The sequence below is a fragment of the Cupressus sempervirens genome, chromosome 9 (genome assembly GCF_028749045.1).
Source record: "Cupressus sempervirens isolate cs-2001-9-10 chromosome 9, ASM2874904v1, whole genome shotgun sequence".
In the NCBI taxonomy this organism is placed as follows: Eukaryota; Viridiplantae; Streptophyta; class Pinopsida; order Cupressales; family Cupressaceae; genus Cupressus; species Cupressus sempervirens.
In genome coordinates, this window is record NC_143126.1 from 725,899,978 (window position 1) to 725,913,733 (window position 13,756).

At 34.0% G+C, this 13,756-nt stretch overlaps 4 non-coding genes and 1 pseudogene across 5 annotated transcripts; all 5 read left to right on the top strand.

Moving 5' to 3' along the window:
- The first annotated feature begins 882 nt into the window (after positions 1-882).
- Positions 883-4,844, top strand: LOC149540769 (proline dehydrogenase 1, mitochondrial-like; annotated as a pseudogene). Its single transcript, XR_016356442.1, has 2 exons — positions 883-1,231; positions 3,780-4,844. The product of XR_016356442.1 is annotated as a proline dehydrogenase 1, mitochondrial-like (transcript).
- LOC149540770 (small nucleolar RNA R41) lies at positions 1,119-1,216 on the top strand. The gene has a single exon (XR_016356585.1). It is a non-coding gene; the product is annotated as a small nucleolar RNA R41 (small nucleolar RNA).
- LOC149540771 (small nucleolar RNA Z155) lies at positions 1,225-1,301 on the top strand. Its single transcript, XR_016356590.1, has one exon. It is a non-coding gene; the product is annotated as a small nucleolar RNA Z155 (small nucleolar RNA).
- LOC149540772 (small nucleolar RNA SNORD96 family) lies at positions 2,015-2,103 on the top strand. The gene has a single exon (XR_016356580.1). It is a non-coding gene; the product is annotated as a small nucleolar RNA SNORD96 family (small nucleolar RNA).
- On the top strand, positions 2,405-2,537 carry LOC149540773 (small nucleolar RNA snoR74). Its single transcript, XR_016356577.1, has one exon. It is a non-coding gene; the product is annotated as a small nucleolar RNA snoR74 (small nucleolar RNA).
- Positions 4,845-13,756: the final 8,912 nt, after the last annotated feature.

Consider the following 13,756-nt stretch of genomic DNA (forward strand, 5'->3'; position numbering starts at 1 on the left):
TGAATGATCATATATAAATTGTTTAAATGCAAATTTTCTCAGATCTTCATTTTCACTTCTACATTTGTCTCCCTTGTGAAAACTATTGTTCTAATGCTATTTTCTCTTAGACCTGCTTTATGGATTGATTGAGAGGATACCACTACTTTCCCTTATCTTGGGGGCTTTAGTAGCACATTGACCTATTAATAAACCATTTCTACTTTTTTGTTAAAAACAATGATGAGAGTGTCTTTTGCAGTGTTGAATCTCGTTATCAATATATTGTTATAGATGAGAATGCTGAGAAACACTCTATTTTCAATCAAACAAGTTGCAATAAAACCACATGACAGATCCTCTAGAATACAACTACCAATCAGAGCCTTTTGCATGTATCGAGATAAAAAAGGGATAGAAACACTAAACTCGTCCTCCTACATTCTAGAACTACGCCCGCTATCATTTCCCCATTCCACACTTCCCTCCTCCCTAAACCACTGACGACAGAGACTGGAGCTACTCGCGCAACACTTGTTTAAATAATTATAACCAAACAAATCTTTCTATTATCACCACTATATTCAAATAGGTAAATTATATAATTTATATATTAATTATATTATATTAAAATTAGATAATATATTCATTAAAAATAATCATTACTTAAAAAGTTGTCATTATTATTATTACTATTTTATTTCTATACTACTATATAACTATAAGTACTTAGCCATTCTAGGACACTTATCAAATATTGATCCACCTAATCACCACTCACATATTTTTAACACCGCTTCATTTTATTCAAACTATATGAACTACTTTATACTATCGGTTAGATTCCATTTAGATACTACATTAACATTAAATATCGATTAAAATCGCCTCGCTTTAAGAGTATTAGGGCAGTAGCCTCGTAGAGTGAAAATTGTGTTCAAAATTTGCCGAGTCGAATGGAATATTGAAACCCTAGGTAACCAAACAAACCCTAGGAAAAGCTTGCTCTATTTCTACATAAACATATCCATGTTATTAAACTTTCAATCACGCAGTCATCAGTTTTTGATCAAATAGATTGTTTTAGGGTTTGTTTGCGTCTGCGGCATATGGTGCAGTGCAGATCAGGGTTTTCTTTCAAGAGGGCAATGATGTTAAAATTACCTATTTTATGAGGGAGATGAGATAAATGCTCCCTAAGAATGCAAAAAACCAATGGATCCTGCTGAGCCTATTGTTGAAATCCATTGAGGTGATGATTTTTTCTCTCTGAATCTTAACATGTATTTCCAAAATATCAGACTACAATTATCTGATCAATGGCATGAGTAAGGGCACTGTATATTCACGAATTCTTGTTTTTCTTTTGTTTCATTTTATTGTACTTCACATATAATTCGTTACAATTTAATTTTTTTAGTGGTCACTGTATGGATGCTAGCTTTTTGATTTTACCGTGGTCAATATAGCTATAGGTTTTAAAAGTCTTGAAGGACACTTCAATAGGTATCAATTTCGATAGGTTTTAGGGTTTAATGTTCTTAGGTAACACCTTTCAATCCAGGTGCGTGAGTCGTAACGCATAAGCTATTCGTTTGTGATTTTGGAGTTTTAGCTGTCGGCTTAAAACTCGTTCAAAATCTAAACCCGGATGCACTAGGCGCTTGGATAAATAGATTCTAAAAGCCCAGGCATTTATTTTAATTTTATTGTTCAAATTGAAACTTTATTTTGGCCTGTTATAGCATTTTCGTAGATCCTTTATTTTGGGATTCCTTGAAAGTGAAACCTTTGCCTGGACCAGCTGTGATTCACCAGGGATTTGCAAACTGGCATTCACGCCTAAGATGTTGGGCATTTTGTTAGTTATTTTGCCCTCTTAAAATCGTCTGTGTCGCTATTCATGTTATAACAAATTATCCTGTATAATCTGGAGCCATCTGCTCATGGGCAGCTTATAATTATAGTATGATTTTGTTGACCTTGAATTAATGGTGCCAAGTCTGTTATCTGTTCATCGTGATAAGGATTACAATGGCCTGTGATGAATCAGAAAATCACACCATCTTTCGGAGCTTATTGGCCCTTTGGCCATGCTGACTTAATTCTGCAAATCTGAGGCTATTTTCTGATATCTCACAGGAATTCAATGATGTAATTTGTAGCCTTTTAGGTTTCTAGTTTTTGATTATTGCTTTCTTGTCATAAACTTTTGAGTGTGGGTCTCATCTGTTGCACTCGCTGGTTTTTGTTTTTAATTTGATGTGAATATAGAGAGTTGGGTCGGTTTTCTTCCAGTATTAAAGGATTGGTTTTCCTTTATTCGTATGTTTCCCCAGTCCTCAAGTTTGCATGTTTTATTGTTTCGATTTTTATTATACGGAGCTTGTTATTTGCTTTGGCTTTTTTGAATGTTATACCTGATAAAAAAGCAGAGACCAGTAAAATATAATGAGCTGGCCTTTCGTCAACTTCAGGGAAATTATTTGCACCGTTTAATGGGTGAATCACTGTAGGTTGTGCCTTTGACAGCAGATTCAATCCACGGTGCGACATCAATGTGAAATGCTATACCTTTGGAATAGAACCCTGTATGTGTGTGTAGTGGGTAGTCTCTAGACTGGGCAAATTTGGTGCACTGTAGGTTTTGATTTGCGCCCTTCGAAAGGTAGCGCTATTGAGGTTTTTAGTTAGCCAATTTCTTATATTTTGCATCTCCTTAGCAATTTGTTTTAGTCCATGAGCTGTCTTCCGCCATGTTTTGCTGGGGGCTTAATTTTATCAAGGGTTTTTTTAATTTGAGTTGGTTGGGTATATGGAGGCTCTGTTCATTTTTGCTTCAATCTTGCATAAATTACTCATCTACATTAACATGAGTAAAGATAAAGCATGAGGATCATCTTGGTAAAAGTTACAGTAGGGAGATCAAATTGTGTGCTCAACAGGTGTATGTACTACTTATGTAATGCCCTAAAATTAGATCATCTTTTAAAATCAAAATGACTGCTTGTTAATTTCTGCAATTAGGTTAAAGATTAAATTCTGAGTTGCTTACTTGTCCCAACTAGCTGATGATTGGGTTTTGTTGGATAACTTGTATTGAAAACTTACTGAATATAGATAAAGGTAAATCCAGAGTTGTACACCAACTGAAGAATTTCTGTTAATGATAATGCAGCAATTTGATACATTTTTGTAACTCTCCAATAGCTAAACTTGTTACATACAACGATGAATGCCCAAGGGTAAATTCCTCAAAACAAGATATGTATCCGATTTAAAATACAAAGTTGTCCCTAGACATTAATAGAAGTTCAAGAGATCCTAAACAACAAAGAATCAAACTCGTTATCCTATAGTAACAGTTCAAAAAGCATGTGGAGTAAAATATATCACCAGTAGTAATAACCTATAAGATTGTTACAGCTTTACGCAGAAACCAGAGCAATTACCAATGATAAGCACAATTTCAAAACTAATGCTATATGAACCACAGTTTCAAAAATAAAGCTGTGCATAAAGCCACACAAACGGTTTTGTACATGAAGTCAACAGCATACAAAGCTTCCTATCCGGACTTTGACTTGCTTACCTTGACATCCTTAAAAAGAACCTTGATATTTCGAATTTTCTATTATCAAATTTTCAAATTTGATGTTTTGGATAGGCTATTATAGGTGGACATTTCGCTCAAAATCTGTTCGTCTCTTAAAACAACTAATGGTTTTTGAGGTGATTTGCAGTATTGAGTAAATGCAGTATCTAAACACAACTTTTAATTCTGATTCTGGAATATACAGACCTGGTCCTGGCCATAACTTTTAAACATGTTCCAGTTCCATCAATACTCCTCAGCGCGGTAACCGGAAGTCCCGATCAAACCGGTAAAAAAGCCAGCCCAACCGGTAAAACACCCGCCCCATCGGCCAATTGTGATTCGTGCATGCTTCTTGTGAGCTTCAGTTGACAGCAAATCTCGATTTTTTTTTTTCCAAGTCTATAAATTGAGGAATCTTGTAGGAGGGATTGAAAGTGAGACCTCCTAGGTGTAATGGTATGGCGATCTTTGTTAAATGAATCAAGGAGAAATAGTGGGAAATCTGTTGTTAAAGGCTTTCTGAACAGATTCGAGAGGTCTGCGGTTCGAGTCTCTGGCAGTTTCGTCGGGAATGGGGAGGTGCGGGGTTTGAAACTCGGTGAGAGTGGCCAGGTTTTGTCCAATTTGCGGTCTCATGACTTCTGATTCGGTCATTGGATCTGGTCCTCTTCTGCAACAATGCATAGGCAGAGCGGGCCCAGTGCTTCCTGATATAATATTGACCGAAACCTTGCAGATTGAGAATGGCGAGGTTTTGTACTGTGGAATGAGCTCCAGAGAGTTTTAACGACGATCTTCAATCTTTCTTTGGTGGCTGCGACCCCCTGGTTGATCTGAGCATTAAGGTGCTTAAGCCCCCCTTGATCAAACATGTGGCGGTCAGAATTCGTGTGCATCAGGCTGTTAAACAGACGGTGTATTCGCATTTTTGTGCGGGAGAAAATGTGGAGGCCTCGGCTACTCTGAACCGCATGTGGGAGTTGGGGCTCAAAGGAATTCTTGATTATAGTCTCGAAGATGCTACTGATAACGCTTCTTGTGACCAAAACCTCCAAGGGTTCTTGAATACAATTTATAGACTACGGTTTGACTCTCTGCCAATTCGGTAAGGAGTTTTAGGGTTTTTTTACAAAGTACTGAGATTTTTGGCTAAATTTAGTAGGTTGTTATCTTGAATATGCTTTTTAACCGAACTTTGTATTTGGAATTTGCTATTTACTTCATTGAGTCGACCAATTGGTGAAGAATATAGTCGAATGATTGGGAATTCGTATCTATCTGCTTTATTTTCCTTCATCTGCTTTCATCTCCATTGAATGAGCGTGAATGTAGCACCGGCAGCTTTCAGTCCGAAAAATTGTTCTTCTGTCAAAAGGATTTTCGATGTTTGATTTACTTTTGCAGACTATGGTAGCGCCAAAAACTTTCAGAAATTTTTTTGTACTAAGTACAACCAAAATCAGGCATATACGCATTCTGAATTCAATAGTTTTTCTGTTAGGCTTTTATTTTTGTAAACCTTAAGTTTGCCTAATACCTTAATCATTTTAAAGCTAATTCCTATTTTGAGTTTTTTGTCAAATAATATTTTGATTTTTCCCTATCCTTGTATTCTAGCTGATGAGGAAAGTTGCATTCCAAAGAACATGCCTCGGTTTCACCGGCCTGCATGTCCTAAGACGGATAGGTTTTCAATTGATGAGAATTGTGGAGTTTAAATTGATAGGAAAGCAGGGCTTAAATGAACCCATTAGAGCTTTGTTTTACATCGCTCGGTAGGGTTTTCCCTGCATTCTGAACTAGTGAACAAACCGTCTCTTACAAATGGTTTTAAATTCCTTTGCCAAGTAGCATTTGGATCTAAATATATAGGCCATCTGACATGCGTTACGCTGAATCTCGTGAATCCTGAATCTTGAGTGGATGTGTATATTTGGCCCAATTTGCATTTGTTATGTTAAATTTTGATTGAATTTGTATAGTTTTGCCAAATTCACATATGCTATGCTAAATCTTGTGTATGATTATTTTTGTTCAGGTGAGCTTTGCATGTGTGAAGATCATGGCTCTTAGCCCTCTACCCCTTCTAGAACGGGTACATTAAATTGAGAAGAGCATTTCTACATGTTACTTTCTTTGCCAGCGTGTTTGATTTACAATTTTCTCCACTTCCTAACAACTGCCCATCCACAAATAGATAGATCTACAAAAAATAAAAGATGATTACCCTTCTCAGATACCACCGCCGACTCTTTATATTCAATCTTTTTGTGCTCTCTTTGACACAATGTGAAAAATTCTGAAATTGGGTCCATCTCAAGCAAAAGTGGTTCAAAAACCTATAAAAAGAATTACATTTATAACCATTCTTATAGCATCATAAAAATAATAATAATAAGAGTTTTAAGAGTTTTAGAATTAGAGCATATACCTCCCAAACTTTTGTAACATTCCCACCAGCGATAGATTCCACTATATCAACAAGAACCTTTGGAAGATTTAAATGATCACGATGTTGCTTTGGTTTATTTTCCAAGTCTTGAATGAACTTATCGATCTGGAAATAATAAATATTTATTAATACTACATTATAAGTTAGTAATAAGAAATAAGACTGAACAAAGAATTATAGAAAATAATCATACATTTTTTTGCATTTTTGGTTGTTCAAAATGAAGGTATTTAAAAAGTCCATGCTGAACTATCAGACAAGCCAGATTTTCATTTCGGTTTCAGACATTGGCTGATTGTAATTTTGTCGAAACACGTTCTTCCAAATTTGGGTAAGTGTTGTATAGGTAAATTCCAAACCCAACAATTCCAACTAGTTTGAATAATTAAGAAATTTTCTTCGCAGTTGGAATTGTTGGGTTTGGAGGAGGGTGAAGAGATTAAATCATACGAGTGCGAGTTTTTTTGGGTCAATCGGTTGCTGTTTACCTATGCAACACTTACTCAGATTTGGAAGAAGGCATTTTGACAAAATTATGATATGGCAATGTCCAAAATGAAAATGTCTTGTTTGGCGGCTCAACATGGGCTTTTTAAATGCTTTTGTTTTGAACTATCAGAGATGCAAAGAAATGTATGATTATTTTCTATAATTCTTTGTTCAGTCTTCTCTTTTATTACTAACCTACAATGTAATATTAATAAATATTTATTATTTCCAAATCGATAAGTTCATTCAGGACTTAGAAAATGAACCAAAGCAGCATTGTGATCATTTAAATCCTCCAAAGGTTCTTGTTGATATAGTGGAATCTATCACTGGTGCTAGTGGGAATGCTACAAAAGTTTGGGAGGTATATGCTCTAATTCTAAAACTCTTATTGTTATTATTTTTATGATGCTACAAGAATGGTTATAAGTGTACTTTTTATAGGTTTTTGAACCATTGTTGTAGCCCTTAGTTGGTCCAGAGATGCTTGAGATGGACCCAATTTCAAAACTTCACAAATTGTGTCAAAAAGAGTGCAAAAAGATTGAATATATAAAGAATCAAAGAAGGTGTATGAGAAGGGCAATGATCTTTTATTTTTTGTAGATCTATTTGTGGGTGGGCAGTTGGTGGCAAGTGGAGAAAATTGTAAATAAAAAAAAGCTGGCAAAGAAAGTAGCCTGTAGAAATGCTCTTCTCAATTTAGTGTAGAATCATCAACATCTCGAGCATGGAAACCTTCCATGGATGTAGGACACATTGCCAATTCTGGTATCTTGTAGCCCTATCTATGACACCACTTTAGCCCCAGAGCCATTGTCGGCCACAGAAGATAAAGAGCTCAAGCTCGCAAAAGATGGATTGCGTACATTTTGCAAGGCCTATGAAGCATACTGTATTCCTTTGTTAATAGATGCTGAATGTATCAATTGATGAGCTTAATCTCTTTATAAACAGTGGTTCACAAGGAACACCAACACCACTTGGTGAAGGTTTTGAAAAATGGGGTTGCAAGTAGAGTAGGTTTAACCATGGAGGGAACTCCATTGTGCTTAAGCTAGGGTAGATTTGGAATGAGTGATCTCTTAGGAAGCCTTGGTGCTTCACCTATGCGAGCATCACCTAGATCCAATAAGTGTTAAGTGTTCCATTCATTTTCATGAGATGAAAAATGGGTCAATAAGTTTAACTCAAAAACCAGATAGTTAAATGATGATGACAATATCACAATTTGGTTTGATGTGGAAAATATCTCCTATTATGGAAATATGGTCTATCCCAAGTGTTAGCTTACCATACACCTCAACAATAAAAGTCAGGATATCATTCTAAGCGTAGCTGTGTTGGTCTTGATAATGACAAGTATTTTTGGAGAAGATTTCACGAAGCTCCTCTTGTGGCTTCCTTATATATGTTAAAGAAATAAATAGATCTACATATGTTCCTTACAATCAATGAAAGTCCATCTTTTTACATCTAGTATAAATTTTTACAAAGACCACGAAGTTTCAAGAGTATGTTACTTCATCAAAATTGCAAACAAGAAGGAATGCATAATCTTCTTATGTCTATGACTTGAACTTTTTATTTTATAATTTTTGATAAAACATTAAATAGTGGTTTAACTTTTAATTCTTTTTTCTATTTAGTAACATTAGAAATTAGATTTCCATCATGTAATATGTTTAGATGAAATAAGGGTTAAGGTAGTTTTCTTTTCTTTTCTTTTGGGTTGATTTATTTCAGAGGACTTCTTTTATTTTGAGAGGAAATTTTATTGTTGAGTACAAGTTTTGGATATTGTAAGAGTTTAATATTTTAATATTTTGTTGGGATGGGTGATCTTTTGGGAAGAACTAATTCTTCACCTTTGTGAACGTTGTCTATAAGTGCTAAGTGTTCATTCATTTTTTTGAGAGATGGGTTCATCCCAACCATTAATTGTGACAAAAGGGCCAATGAATTTGACTTGACAACTTTGCAATTGAATCTTAATAGCAGTTGATAACTTGACATGAATCAATATAACTATAACAAGAATCTAGAATTTTCTCATTCAAAAGAAAAAAAATGTTTCATCATCCATAGCTTAATCCCTTAACATTTTTTTTTATTTAATATTAATAATAATGTAAAATAAATAAGATGAAGGTAAGGATCAAATTCTAAAATTCTTAATCCTTCAAACCATACTATCCAGTAATTGGCTCAACACAAGCTTCCATATCACTAAAGCAATAGTGTAAGGACAATCAAACAAGTAGTTCATTAAGAGTCCATGCAAACAAAATTTGTAGAACTGAAACATGAGTTGTTTTCTTTCTTATGGGGGTTTATATGTTGAAACTATTTTTAACTTTTTTAATTGGTTTACATTGCATATATCTAACAATGGAAACAAGTTATAACATAATATACTTTAAAACATTATATACTTTAAATAACACATGATACCTATGTTTATTATTTGAGTAGGCAATAATGCATAACATAAACCTTACCATGTTTGTAGCTATAATAACATATTAAATATAACTTGTCTTGACTAAAGAAATCATGGAAAACAATACTAAATCAAATGTTATTTCTTACGGTTTTGAGTTATGTTCTATTTTGGCTTTTATCAACAAGTTTTCAAAATAGGATTTTATGTGTAGAATGTTGAATGAATACCCTAGAATACATCTTTAATTTAATATTCTTGAACTCCTTTTGATTCTATAGCTAGAAAATGAATCTTACCTCAAATGGATAACTTTTTCCTTATACAAGTTGAAGGTGCTTGAGGATACAAATGTAGAAACACACAATAGCTCTGATACCAATTTGATAGATGAAACACAAAACAATGTGTTGCCGCACAATAAAATATATTAAATTTCCTTCATCATTTTGTCCATGTCAATTACATTACATGATGCCTCTATTTATAGAGGTCTTAGATTATTTTTGGAAAAATCTACATTAGCCGACAAATCACAAATAGACTTTTCTAGAACTATTTAAACATAAACATCTTCTAAAACTTTACCTAGCCCTATCGGGTAATCCTTTTGGAATTTCTAGAATCCTCTATTATTAGTTTTTGATAATTCATTTGAGGTGGAAATTACTCATTCCAACAACACCAAATTATTTGAAACCTAGAAGAAGGAAACTAACGATAACATGCAATAAAAATGACATGACTATCTTTTCCCACTTTTATTTGAATGATATACTAAGGTGCTCAAGGATACAAACACCAAATTATCTGAAACTTGGAAGAAGGAAACTAATGATAAAATGCAATCAAAATGATTATCTTTTTCCACTTTTATTTGAATGATTTACTTAATCAATTGTCATCCTTCCTTTGTATCCATTTATGACATGGTTTTTGAGCAAGAGAAATTATAGCCTACCAGATAAATATCAAATGGAGACATCAAGATCAAGAGCAGTATTACAAGATGATTATGCAGGTGAGGATATCATTTCAAGTGAGTAGCCCAAACATGATAGAAACCAGGCAGAGGCATCGAAAGAAGCATAAGAGAATATGACTGGGGAGATGTTGGAATCATTTCTGTTTAGGAATTTAAATAGGATGAAATCTAGAGAAAGCTCAAGGTGTATTCATTATCCTCAAGGTGGAATTGCAGAATGTTGGAGGGCAAGAACTTCTAGAAAACCAAGTTTTCTATCACGTTTGTAGAGCAGAATGAGCGGCAAACCAAATTAGAGTTAGAATGTGAATTTGCTGAAAGCCCACCTATTTAGATAGAAGATCAAATAGATAATCAAATTATGTGTCCAAGGGTAAATAAGGATACCAAATTTTAATCTTTTTAAATTTTAATTTCAATTCAATTTTGTGCATCCAAACAAATGCCAATATTGTGATATTGCTATCAGGACTCTTGGGAGGTCACCCGCCCCGTCCTAGTACTACTCCATGCAATATGCCAATTCTTGTCCAATTTTGACAACTAAACATGCCTTAAAGTTTAACTAATACTATATATTAATATACTAATAGCTAATGTTTATGGGTCGACTATAATCTTTAAATTTCACTTCAACTTTGTTTGATGCTATGGGTTGACTATAATTTTGAAATTTCATGACAATTTTAACATCTTGCATACTTTCTTTAAAGGTTTGTTGGGGTGGCATTCTTTTCCTTATTAACATATAAGTACACTATAATATTTATTGATATACAATATCTTGTTTGTCTTAATTATTCTACTTTTATAAAAATTCATAATACACATTTTTAAAAGTACTTGAAATCAAGTTGTTATATTCCTTGAGTTTTGGGATATTTCCAAGCATATATATCTCTAAGTGCGTGCACACACCCACCAAACTAGCAAGCTTATACCTTGGCCAAGAATGTATTATACTTGTTTTTTTCTCCTAATCCTTTTATACTTCACTTGAGGACACACATATATTCTAGGCAACTTAAACCTTGAAAAAGACTTAAGAAGTCAAGACACCTAACAATGATAGCACCCATGGAAAGGAAGACCAATATAAATGAGAGACCTAGCACTAGGAGATTGATAGTCATACAAGCCACCTTGAAGTAGACAATAAGAGCAATGAGATAGACCAAACCAATCAAAAACACCAAGAACAATTAAAGAGTTGCCCCAAACAAAGGATGCTAACCATCCTACCTAGACCCACCAATAAAGAAAAAATGGAGAGCCTAAGGCCAAACCTCAAGATCCACAAACACCAAGAACAAAAGAACAAGTTGACACAATCAAGCAACCAAAAACTCCAAAACCTAGAAAAAGTCGAGCAAGCAACGAGAAAAAATAAACAAATGACACTAACAAATAAATACTATGTGTTTTTTGGAACATGGAGACTCCACATGTATGTCCTAATGATACCAACAAAGCATATTTTCCCCAAATTATAGAACCAAAATAATATAACGCTATACTTCTATTAGATAAAGTTGATCCATTCTTTTCTCTACAAATATGGCCTATTTTAACTTTCTAAGAGTGATTTTTAAATTTTGAACTTAGAATCCAATTTAGAGTTGCTCTTGTTCTTATTGCATCAATGATATTTCTATTTTCTATTTCTAGATCGGGAAACCTTTTACTATTGGAAATCTTGAGACCTTTAAAAACTTGAATTTTGCTTTGTTGTTAGATGCCACTCTTACAGGTTTGGTGGATTTTACTAACATATTTCCTTGACTATTAGGTATGGTGTTCCACACCTAACTATACTTGGATTGCTTCTCAATGTCTTTTTGAAGTTTAATTTAATACATCCTTTGTGACAGGGGAGCCCATTTCATTCTAAGCCCACTATTGAGGGAGCTATTTTCCAAATGGTATTATTCAAAGAATAACTATGAAGATTAGGTCATGTTTTGAGTAAGTTAGTGAGTTGTGGATTTGCTCGTTTTCATCCTAATGTTTGTTGAAGCCATTGCTATTATTTTTATGAGAAGGGACATTGTTGAAGAAGATGGTTCACATCTTCATTGTTCTCACATAACATAAATCTTGAGGACCTTTCAAAACCAACCTTCTTGATTCAATCTGCAGTTAAAATCTTGTTTCACAATGTTGAGGCTTATTGTCTTCTCAAATTTCAAGTTCTACCAGGAGATGATCCGAGAGTAATTTAACGAGGTTAGATTTCCTATATGTAAAAATATGCTCATAGTTCACAACTCTCCCTTTCATTCCTATTAAGAAGTGTATTGAATTTTTCTCTTAGAATAACCTTGTGGTTGTTTATTTGGTTGAAAATTTCATTGATTTAATTTTGTACTTTTTTCCCAACATTACAAATGGGTCCATATATATTGATAAGAAAGAATTTCAAAGATTTATGTTATTTTCATCCAACAACCTTGCCAGTTGTGGTTATTGATTTAGGTTTCAAAGCTTACTTTCCTGAGATCCCAATGGAATAGCTACTCCTCCATAGGTTCCTTTTGATTGATTGAACTCTCCTTGCCATAACCCAAGTGTCTTTTTTAGACTAGCTGCCTTTCCCTTTGATAGTTTGGCTTCTTGTAAGAGTACACTATGTGATTTAATTATTTTTAGTGAATGCTTTAGTAAGTGCTGTTTGTTGTGGGTGTTCAAGATCGTGTATTCCATGTAATCTTCATGATTCATTAAGAAGGCACTTCCTCTTCCCTACGTGGAATAACAAAGCGATGTTGGTTTGATTTTTAGTCAGACTAGCTTGGGAAACTAATTGTACTATAGGTTTCCTTCCCATTCTCCTTGTTGAATTCCTAATAGATTCTCCTAGCCATTGTATATCTTTGCCAAATTTAGGCTAGATGCATAATTTTGAAACTCATTCCTAGGTTATTCACTTTCTCCTACATTATTATTTATTTCTTCTAGGAATCCATGATCTATTTCTTCTTGTAATTTTGAGATTACTACTTCTAATGCAAGATTATTGTCTACAATTTCTTCATTGGCTTCCTCTGCATAACAAATTTTTTCTACCTCTAGGGCAACTAAAATTGCTCTACCATTATCCTTGTCTTGAGAGGACTCTTTTGTTAAATTTTTACTCTATTGATCATCTTTGTTTTCTCCTGATGTTAAAATCCTTGGTTTTTCTTCCTGCCTCATCTTCTCACTTTGTGCCTGAAGGTTTTCTCCAATTTCTATATGTTGATCTCCTACCTTTTTGTTGTTGGGCTTATACTGCAATTGAAGTTCCTCCCTTACTTGGTCATGTGTCTCAATGAATGATTTGAACGAAGTCTTCTAGGTAAGATATATTTGTTTCAATTGTCTTTACTACCCCTTCCTAGTTTAGATCCAATTTCAAAGTCTTAAATACTTTAATGGATCTTTCGATAATTCAAAGTCTTAAATAATTTAATGGATCTTTCGATACCTTCATGGATATTTGACATATAATTTCCAAAGTTTTCTAATTTTGGGATTGAAAAAGCCTCACCCCAATTTCTTTAAGAGTGTAAAAATTTGCCTTAGGGCAAAATTCACCCAAGATTGAAGAACTTGAACACAAGCACAATTGTAGACCAAAAGAGTATGATCAATATATCAAAGCATGTCCTCTACATCGCTTTGTATATACACACTAGGAGTGCTTGCATATAAAGGCCTCTCAAGATGCATCTAGAATGTCTCTAGAAAAAGCCAAGAGATAATATAAGCATGACAACTAAGCACATGTCTTATCCTTCATTCTAGATGAGAGGATAAGAATGACAAGGT